At 47.2% G+C, this 10,230-nt stretch overlaps 1 long non-coding RNA gene across 2 annotated transcripts; it reads left to right on the forward strand.

Annotated features, from left to right (window-relative positions):
• Positions 1–250: 250 nt before the first annotated feature.
• On the forward strand, positions 251–9,877 carry LOC121139300. Of its 2 annotated transcripts, XR_005876220.1 has the most exons (4): positions 251–291; positions 527–690; positions 7,635–7,721; positions 8,488–9,877. It is a non-coding gene; the product is annotated as an uncharacterized LOC121139300 (long non-coding RNA). The 2 variants fall into 2 exon arrangements; XR_005876219.1 differs by lacking the exon at positions 8,488–9,877 and having other exon boundaries at positions 7,635–7,762.
• The last annotated feature ends 353 nt before the right edge of the window (positions 9,878–10,230 follow it).

Consider the following 10,230-nt stretch of genomic DNA (forward strand, 5'->3'; position numbering starts at 1 on the left):
CCCGCCTCCTGTCCATCTGTATGCAGTGACCCCGCCTCCTGTCCATCTTTATACAGTGACCCCGCCTCCTGTTCAGCTGTATCAACTTACCCCACCTCTCTGTCTCACTGTTGAGCTGTTTGTGATGTCCCCACCTGTTGGGGAAGTCCTGTGTATATGTCAATAAAGCACTGTTGGCCAATAGGGAAGCAAGATAGGTGGGACTAGGAGTCCAGGAGGACTCTGGGTAGAAGAAACACAGAGAGTCAAGATGTAACTGCCATAGGGATAAGAAGCCCGGAAAGTTCTCCGGTAAGAGAAATACTTAGATTAACAATTACTTAAGTCAGAGCTATCCAGTAAGAAACAAGCAAGGCCAACAACTTCATAATTAATACAGCCTCCTGTGTGTTATTTGGGACTGATGCGGCTCTGGAGCCAGGCTGGCGGGAAGGCTTCTCTTTACACCCACCTCTCTGTTTGGCGGTTGTGGTTGTGGCTTCTCCATCACAATCATGTGTCTGTCTTTTCTTTGTTTCCTCTCTAGTCCCCTTGGAGCCGTGGAAGAGCACGAGACAGCCCAAGAGAAATGTGTGCTACAAACAGCAGTGAGATATGAGAAGGACCACCCGAGCCCTTAGGGTCCCGATGATGCTACCACAAGTCCCAAATGCTGGACACGCAGCTTCGGAGCTGCCTTTTGGGACCCAGGTGGGTCACTGTGGTTTAACTCTCAAATGTGCCTGCGATGGCTAGTTTTGCTCCAGGTGGGTCACTGTGGGTTAATTCTCAAATGTGCCTGCGATGGCTAGTTTTGCTCCAGGTGGGTCACTGTGGGTTAATTCTCAAATGTGCCTGCGATGGCTAGTTTTGCTCCAGGTGGGTCACTGTGGGTTAACTCTCAAATGTGCCTGCGATGGCTAGTTTTGCTCATCAGCTTGATGGGATTTTGTGTCACCAGGGAAACAAATCTCTGGACGTCGCTGTGGCACATTTTCTAGATTAAGCTAATGGGGCTGAGATCTACACGTGGGCAGCACCATTCCCTGCACGAAGTCCCAGACTAAAGGAGAAGGGTGATGAGTAGAAGCATTCCTTGCTCCCTGCTATTTCGTTTTGAGACAGAGTCTCACTCACTGTGCAGCCCCCCAAGGGGTGTGCTCTGCTCCCTGCTGCATGAGTCAAGTTTTTGTCACAGCAACAAGACAGGAGACAAGCACAGCCCCCACAGGCTCGGGTCTGAAGACTTGTCCCTGTTTGGTGGTGCTGTTTGACAGGCTGAGGGACCTTTAAGAGGCGGGGCCTAGCTGGTAAAAAAGGTCACTGTACAGGGCTTGCCCTTGAAGGTTATATACCTGCCTCCCTTTAAACTTCTTTTTGCTTCCTGATCCGCTACGATGTGAATAGCCAGCGCCACACACTCCCGCCGGCATGACCGCTCTGTGATGGGCTGAAATTGAGACAAAGTAAAAATTTTCTTCCAGGAGGGAGGGCACAGGGGAGGGAAACAGAGAGGGACCTGGAATTGACATGTGAAGCAACCTTGTTTCTAATTTAAATTTAAATTTAAAAATAAAAAATATATTTAAAAAATTTCTTCCAGTACTTTCTGTCAGGAACCACATGTAATCACAGTGATACGGGCACACCTAGTGCAAGCCAGGTGTGACCGCACATCTGGGCAATCCCATCCCAGTTGAAGGGGTGCTCCTTCTACCCTGACAGACCAAACTGGAAAGTCTTTACCCAGCATGGATGGTGATTTTCCCACGGCCACAGCCAGGGAGCCCCCTCCCCTAATCGTCGCTGGCCTAGATCCTCTAGCCCCTCCCAGAGGCTCTGGGGTTAGGGCAGAGCAGCACCCAATAGCGGTAGGGAGTGGTTGGATGCCTAGTTGAGGGTCTGTGACTCTCCCCTCTGTGTGAGGTATAAGCAGCGGACAAGCCCGGCTGGGATGATCTTTTGCAGTCCGGCACAGCTGAACTCCTAAAGTCAGTGACTGTTTGGCTTAGAGGACAGTTCAGTGCAGCAATGGTAAGAGCCCTTGATCAACTACCTGAGTTTGATCCCTGGACCCATTTAGGGGAGAAGACCCACCCGTGCTGTGTCAAGGTCACATACACATAGAAATGAAATAAAGGATTTTTAAAATGTGTATGTGTGTTTTGCCTGCAAAAATGTCTGTGGACCATCTGTGTGCCCATGGAGGCCAGAAGAGGGCATTGTATCCCCTGGAAGTGGAGTTTTAGAAGGTTTGAGCCACCATGTGGGTGCTGGGAATCGAACTCAGGTCATCTGGAAGAGCAGCCAGTGCCCTTAACCACTGAGCCACCTCTATTGCTCCTTAAAAAGAACCTTCTAAAAGGTTATCTAGTCAGGTAGATACTGGGGTTGAGACCATAGCTCAGGGCAGGGGCATGTTTAGCATACAAGGCCCAAGGCTTGAGTTCTGTTTCCAACACACACACACACACACACACACACACACACACACACACACACACACACACACACACCAAAACCTCAGGAAATTTAAAGTAGAATCAATAGAGTTCTCTGGCTACAAGTGCCTTTTCCACTTAAAATTATTTTCTTGTGGGGCTGGAGAGCAGTTAGGGATTCACGCTGCTCTTCTTAGGTGGTATGGAACTCACTGCATAGCTAAATGTAATTCTCCTGCCTCAGTTTCCTGAGTTCTGGGGCTACACCATACTAAGCTAGGGTTTCTAAATTTTGTGGGTTTTCTTTTCTTTTTCTTTTTTTTTCGAGGCAGGGTCTCTCTGTGTAACCTCTGGCTGAGCAGGGTGTCAGTATGTAGCCTTGGCTGGTCTGGAGCTTGTGGTGATCCTCCTGTCTAAGCCTCTCAGGCGCTGGATTGCAGGCAAGTGTCGCCACCATGCTTGGCTCCTATATGCTCTTTAAATCAAGGGGCAAAGACTTGTGTGATGGCATAGTCTTTAATCCCAGTACTCTGGATTAAATGTGTGTGTGTGTGTGTGTGTGTGTGTGTGTGTGTGTGTGTGTGTGTTCCTATTGCTACTTTCAAAGCCTGCTTCGAAGTTTTTCCCCTAGAGTATTCCAGCCAAAATAAGAAAAAAAAATAGGGCCTTCTAATCTTCTAATTAATGGCTTTGCCAATCACAGCAGAGTCATCCCTTTTGAGAATGTAAATTTAGGTCTGTGGGGTTAACAATTGGTTGGAGTGAGGAACAGTTAATTAAAAGATTGACAGTCTCCACAGTGAAGAGCAAGACAGGTGGTTATGAACGTCAGGGACCCTGAGCAAACAGGTCAAACCCTTGAACTCGGAGCAATACTGAAATTCCGCTGTCCATCAAGACCAAACCTGCTCTGTCTGCCATGCAAGCCAAGAAAGGCTGAGCACTGCAGAGAATTCCTTAGAAACCAACCTTAAAGAGCGTGCTGTTTTGTCCAACAAATGTGGCTAATATGACCAAGGAACGAATCTGCTGCTAAAATTCAGGGGCATGTGGGGAGTTGGTTTTTCTTACCCAATTTAGCTGTCCTAGATAAGGTGTGAGCACCTGAAAAATTAAAAATTAACTTTTTTTTTTTTTTTGCTTTTCGAGACAGGTTTTCACTGCGTATCTCTGACTGTCCTGGAACTCACTCTGTAGACCAGGCTGGCCTTGAACTCAAAGAGATCCTCCTGCCTCTGCCTCATAAATTATGGGATTAAAGACATGCATCACCACTATCCTGGATGAATTCATGTTTTTAAAAACTCAAAAGTTGCTGGGCATTGGTGACGCACGCTTTTAATCCCAGCACTTGGGAGGCAGAGGCAGGTGGATCTCTGTGAGTTCGAGACCAGCCTGGTCTACGGAGTGAGTTCCAGGACAGTCTCCAAAACAATACAGAGAAACTCAAAAGTTGCCCTAAAATGCTGGTTTATTGCAGTTTGAAATTCGTTTGTCTTATGTCCCTTTTTCCCTTCGGAAGAACTGTTACCATGGTGCCTAGGCTGGCCCTGAATTTCTGAGCTCAACTCATCTTCTTTTCTCAGCTTCCCAATAGCTGGGACTGCAGGACCCAGCTGCCAGCTAGGGCCTTGGTGGACACAGGGGTGGCTTTCCAGGGTCTTCACGGACACAGGGGTGGCCATCCAGGGTCTTCACGGACACAGGGGTGGCCAGCCAGGGTCTTCACGGACACAGGGGTGGCCAGCCAGGGTCTTCACGGACACAGGGGTGGCCGGCCAGGGTCTTCATGGATATAGGGATGACCTACATACTCAAGAGCCAGTGTAAAAAGCTTGTGAAGGAGGAATCTTTCCTTGGTGTTAAGTTTTTGAGACAGGGTCTTATTGACTTTCACAGCCAAAGCTGGCCTTGAGTCCTGAGTCCTCCTACCTTAGCCTCCTGGATGCATAATCACAGGCATGTGCTACACCCAACTGAAAAATGATTTTATAAAGGGAATTTTGTGTGTGGTCAGGTTGGTTGTGATCGAAAGGGAATTATTCATATGTTTCCCTAGAAACTGAGTTTTACCACATTATCCAAACACAGAATTTTCTGTTACTGTTACATTACTGTCACACTTCTCTTGAAGAGTAAGCTCTTCTCTGTAAACATTTTGAGAGGTCTTGATTTTTAGTTTTGATGCCATGTTTTACTTTTTCAACCGCCTTTGGGACTGCAGCTTTTCCCGTCTTACAGGCTCCACTTAATTTCTCTAATTCTGGGTTTTAGATGCTATCTCCTCTATTTAAAGTAGCAATTACATTTCTCAGAGTGGTCTTTTCCTTTTGCAAATCCATCTCCCAGAATTTTGATTTTTGCTGTGTCTCACAATCAACTTCAGCAGGTTGTGTGCAATTCACTGCCTATGGTGTGTGTATATGATATGTATGTATATGATATGTGTGTGAGACATGTGTGTGTATATGGTGTGTGTGACATGTGTGTATATAGTATGTATGTGTGGCATGTGTGGTATGTGTATATGGTATGTAACATTTCTGAATATCGTGTGTCACATGTGTATATATGGTGTGTGTGTGATGTGTGTATATGGTATTGTGAAATGTGTGTATATAGTATGTGTAACATGTATGTGTGGTATGTGTACATAGTATTATGTGACATGTGTATGTATGGTGTGTGTGTGATGTGTGTATATGGTATGTGTGACATGTGTGTGTACAGTATGTGTGACATGCATGTGTGGTATGTGTATATGGTGTGTGACGTGTATATATGGTATGTGTATATGGTGTGTGATGTGTATATATGGTGTGTGACGTGTGCATATGGTGTGTGATGTGTGTATATGGTGTGTGTGTGATGTGTGTATATGGTATTGTGACATGTTGTATATAGTATGTGCGACATGTATGTGTGGTATGTGTATATGGCATGTATGTGACGTGTGTGACGTGTGGATATGGTGTGTGTATGGTGCGTGTGTGTATGGTGTACACATGTGCTCATATGTGTGCAGGCATGTGTGTGCCATCATGCTCATGTGCAGGGCAGAGGGCAGCCTCGGGTGTAGGTGCTTGCCCTTGCCCTTGTTCTGAGACAGGGTCTCTCAGTCACTGCCTGGCAGACTGGGCCCTTGAGCTCCCAGGATTGTCCTTTCCTCTCATCTCACCATGGGTAGCAGCATCTCATCTGCCTTCCCCAGGTTCTGGGGCTCCAAGCTCCTGTTCTCACACTTGCAGGCCACTGCTATCCGCTCAGCAATCTCCCCGGCTTTCTCCAAGGTCTATGGAAGCATACGAATAGATCTGTACAGCTGGCTTTTCTTTATGTGTCTGCTCTCTGGTGTAACAAGGAAATGGCATGTGCCGTGACTGTTACCTTTTCCCCCTGCTGCCCTGTTGGTGTTTGGAGACAGGGTATTGCTACATAGCCTGACTGGTCTCACATGGCAATCCTCCTGCCTCAGCAGGGAGGAGCAGGGGGCAGGGGGTGGGTAGCAGGGCTGCTCTCCCGCAGTGCAACTCCAGCAGGCAGTAGATACAGGCTTCCAGAACAGACATCACCGATGGCCTCCAGACCTATGCCTGGCTTCTGATACCAGCAGCTCTGCCCACAACAAGTAACAGAAGACAGAGGACTCCATGATGTCATCTGATGCGAGGAGCAAAGCTTCCACACAGCAGCCCACAGCCAGGGTCGCAGGGCGCTATCAGCAGCTCGGGAATCCTGCAGCTCCGGGGATACCTGCAGCACAAAGTCCAGTGGTACTGGCCTCCAGGAGCTCCTTGCACAGGACAATAGCATCTGCTTCCTGTCTCTAGTCCACCCTCATTTAACACTTCAACAACATCCACTTTCTGAGTTCTATTCATCCCAAGAGAGAAGATGCGCTGTTCCTAGCTATAGGCTCTCCTGGGGTTGATTCTACGTTTTAGCAACATAATTTCTTGTGTTTGTATTTCTTTGGGTTTTGTTTGTTTTTCAAGACAGGGTTTCTCTTTGTATCTTTGGCTGTCTTAGAACTCACTCTGTAGACCAGGCTGCCTCTGCCTCCTGAGTGCTGGAATTAGAGGCATGCACTACCACTGCTCAGTTTATAAAACAAATTTTTAAATTTCATCTTTTCTGGATTCCTCCTTCCTGGACTTACTCTTTTTTTCCCCCTGGATTTATTCTTAATTTATGAAAGCCAACAGTATGCTGCTCCTGGAAAGTTCCTTAAAATAAATGTGTATATATAAACATACACATATACATACACACATACATACATACATTCATGTGTTGGGTCTGTAGGCCCTTTTAATTCCAACATTCAGGGGGCAATTGAAGGCAGATCTCTTGAGAGTCTGGTCTACATAGTGAGTTTCAAATCAGCCAGGACTATATATTAAGGACTCTTTTTCAAAAACAAAAAACAAAAGACAAACAAAAACCCAATAGCTCTCCTGCTCACTCTGTGTGTGTACACGTATCCAAAAAACCTTTAGATTTATATATATGAGTGTTGTGCCTGCACGTATGTCTGATGTCCAAGGTCAGGAGTCTGATTGCCTGGAACTGGAGTCACCGGTGTGTGCTGGGAACCAAACACAGGTCCTCTGCAAGAGCTACAAGTACCCTTAGCCGTGGAGTCATCTCGATAGCTCCAGCCATTTTCTTTCATACTTAAATTTGTATTACTGTTGTGTGAGTATGGTCTTTGCGCACCTCAGTGCCTGTGCAGGGGTCACAGAAAACCTTCCCAAAGTGGTTTTCTCCCTCCCCTGTGTAGATCTGGCGATGACACTCAGGTCCTCAGCCTGTGAAGCAGGTTTACCTGTTGAGCCATTGTGATGGCTCTTTTAATCAGACATGGAGTGAGGTTGGCTGACAGAACAGTGGTCCTTACCTGCGATGTGAGAAATGCAGGCTTGCTCTCAGTCTTGCTTCTTCCATGTTCTTTCAATGCTCTGAGCCTACACAGGGCTCCTAACATTCAGAAACTGCTCCCAGCTGAGGCCGACAGGCCATAAGCCTCCATCAGTAACACTGCCTCTAAGATTCATGAAAACAAATGTCTCCATGTGGTGGTTTGAAAGAAAATGTCCCCCAAAGGGAATAGCACTATTAGGATGTGTGGCCCTGTTGGAGGGTGGGGGTGGGCTTTGAGGTCTCCTATGCTTGTCACACTCAGTGACACAGACCACTTCCTGTTGCCTGCAGATCAAGACTAGAACACTCAGCTCCTCTAGTACCATGACTACCTGCAGGCTGCCATGTCCCAGCATGTTGGACTGACCCTCTGATACTGTAAGCCACCCAAGTAAAAGTCTTTCTTTTCTTTCTTTCGAGACAAGGTTTCTTTGTATTCTTTTGGAGGCTGTCCTGGAACTAGCTCTTGTAGACCAGGCTGGTCTTGAACTCACAGAGATCCACTTGCCTCTGTCTCCCGAGTGCTGGGATTAAAGGCATGCACCACCAACACCTGGCTCCTGGCTACCTATGTGGTCTGGTTGGCCTTGAATTTAAGTTGATCTTCCTGCCTTTGTCTCTTTAGTGAGCACCACCACACCTGGCTCCGCCCCTTAGCTGTTCCTTCTGAAGACAATGGCAAGCTGTGGTTTTTCCTGCCATGAAACTAATGGTGTGTTAGTTATTTATGTGTGTAACTGCAGGGGTCCATTCCCTTCTACTAAGTGGGTTCCAGAGATCAAACTCAAGTCATCAGGCTTGTACCTTCATCTGCTGAGCCACGGTACCAGACCCCGGTCATGTATTTATTCACAGCCTAGAAATGGAAATGTTTAGTTTCAGGACAGAGAGAGGAGGGCGCATACCACTTAATGAAAGCCCTAGTGCATTTTCCATTAGTGTGACTGTGACTCTCTCTTCCTCCCCACCTTCAACAGTGTCACCACACAGCCTCGGCTGTCCTGGAACTCACTGTGTAGACCAGGCTGGCCTTGAACTCAGAGATCTGCCTACCTCTGCCTCCTGAGTGCTGGGATTAAGGGGATAGGCGGCCACCACCAGGCATGTTCTTTTTTCTTTTAAGGCAAAGTGTCATGTATTCCAGGTTGGCCTTGAACTCACAGCAATCGTCTTGGCTCAACTTCCTGAGTGCTGAGTGTACGGGAGTGCATCATGCCCAGCTTTGGGTTATTCAGAATACAGACTGCTAATAAACGTGTTTTCATTAGGAGATGAGAAGAGGGAGTATTCTGTGGTTTGGTACAAATGCAATTTTTTGCTTACCCACAAATCCACAACACAGAACCATGAGCAGAGGTTAGAAACAGATGGGATGCCGTTAAAGGTGTGGCTCTGCGATAACCCATGCTGCCTGGTTTCGAACGGACAGCAGTAGGTTTCAACGTGTCTTGGCATCTATGAACCAGTGCACCGATTTCCACATCCCAGTGGAAGAAAACTAGCACCACCTGGCCCGTGCATTCTTTATTCATTTAACAAATACAGAAAGAAAATCTGCAATCGTCTATCAAAACTATATCTTACCAGGAGTTTGAAAGGTATTTATTTAAAAAGTTGTATTCACAGTCTGTTATGTACAAAGTAGTAGTACCCATAGTAGCAGAAGCCAGGCAGTGACCAAGGCAGAGTAAATGACACCCAGAAATCCTCACCCTGGCCCTTGCCACTCTGCATTGGCCTTCATTCACCAAGTATGTGTTTGAATAGAAGTGTTTTCACAGAAAACTTCCTGCTGTGCAGGCTACACTCCAGGGCCAGAGGGAGCCCCTGCGTCCAAGAGAGGAACATTGCTTCCCCACACTCCTGGAAACAGCTTTGACATTCAAGAAAGGGTTCATTTCAGCACCGTGGTGTGCTTTGTCATGTGTAATTGGGGTTCCCTATCAGATGAGTAGACAGATGAGGTACAGAAGACCCTGAGATGTAGCAGCCTGTGGCTCTCTAGCTGGCACCGAGGGCTGGCAAGAACTAAAAGCAGTGCCTTTTCTTGTTCTTTAACTGCCCATGGTTGGATAATCCAAAGACAGGAGAAGACCCCAGGATTGCTTTTGGACTCTAACTTATCATCCAGATACAGCATTATTTCCATTCTAAGGATGAAAGCAAACAGTCAGTTTCCAGGCTATCCTCAAACTCAACATTAAGGACCTACTGGGAGTGAGGAGGGATGGGTCAGGTTGTTCTGCATAGATCACCCACCCTAAGGCTCATTTAGAGAGTGGGCTTGCACAGGGCGCTGGTGGCCCACGCCTTTAATCCCAGCATGCACTCGGGAGGCAGAGACAGGCAGATTTCTGTACCTTACAGCATTCCTTTTGTAACCCTCAGTGGTCACTGGCCAAAGTGCTCAATTGGTTTGGTCCTCAGCACAGTACACTGGGCACAGTGCTGTGTGTGGATAATCCCAGCTCTTGGGAGGTGAAAATTTAAGATCACCCTCAGCTACATAATGAGTGTGAGGATAGCCTGGGCTTTCTTTCAGAGAGGGAAAAAGGAAGGGGAAGAGGGAGGAATAGGAAATGGAAGGGAGGAAGAGGAGGGAGAGAGGAAGCGAGGAGAGAGGGCAGGCAGGGTTCTGGCTTGTCTTTGCAGCCTTAGATTCCTGTGCCATGCAAGCAGACTAAGCAATGCCTGTCTTTCAGATCTTCCAGGGTTAGGTCACAAATGCAAAGCCTGCCTCCAGGGCCAGAGACACAGACGTCCTTTAGAAGCCTGATCAAGAATGTACATAGGGCCAGCAAGATGGCTCAGCGGGTAAGAACACATGCCTCCAAACCTGAGGATCTGAGTTCAATTCCTGGAACCAACCGCTGGTATTTGTCCATGC

The sequence above is a fragment of the Mesocricetus auratus genome, unplaced genomic scaffold (genome assembly GCF_017639785.1).
Source record: "Mesocricetus auratus isolate SY011 unplaced genomic scaffold, BCM_Maur_2.0 Super-Scaffold_15014, whole genome shotgun sequence".
NCBI lineage: Eukaryota > Metazoa > Chordata > Mammalia > Rodentia > Cricetidae > Mesocricetus > Mesocricetus auratus.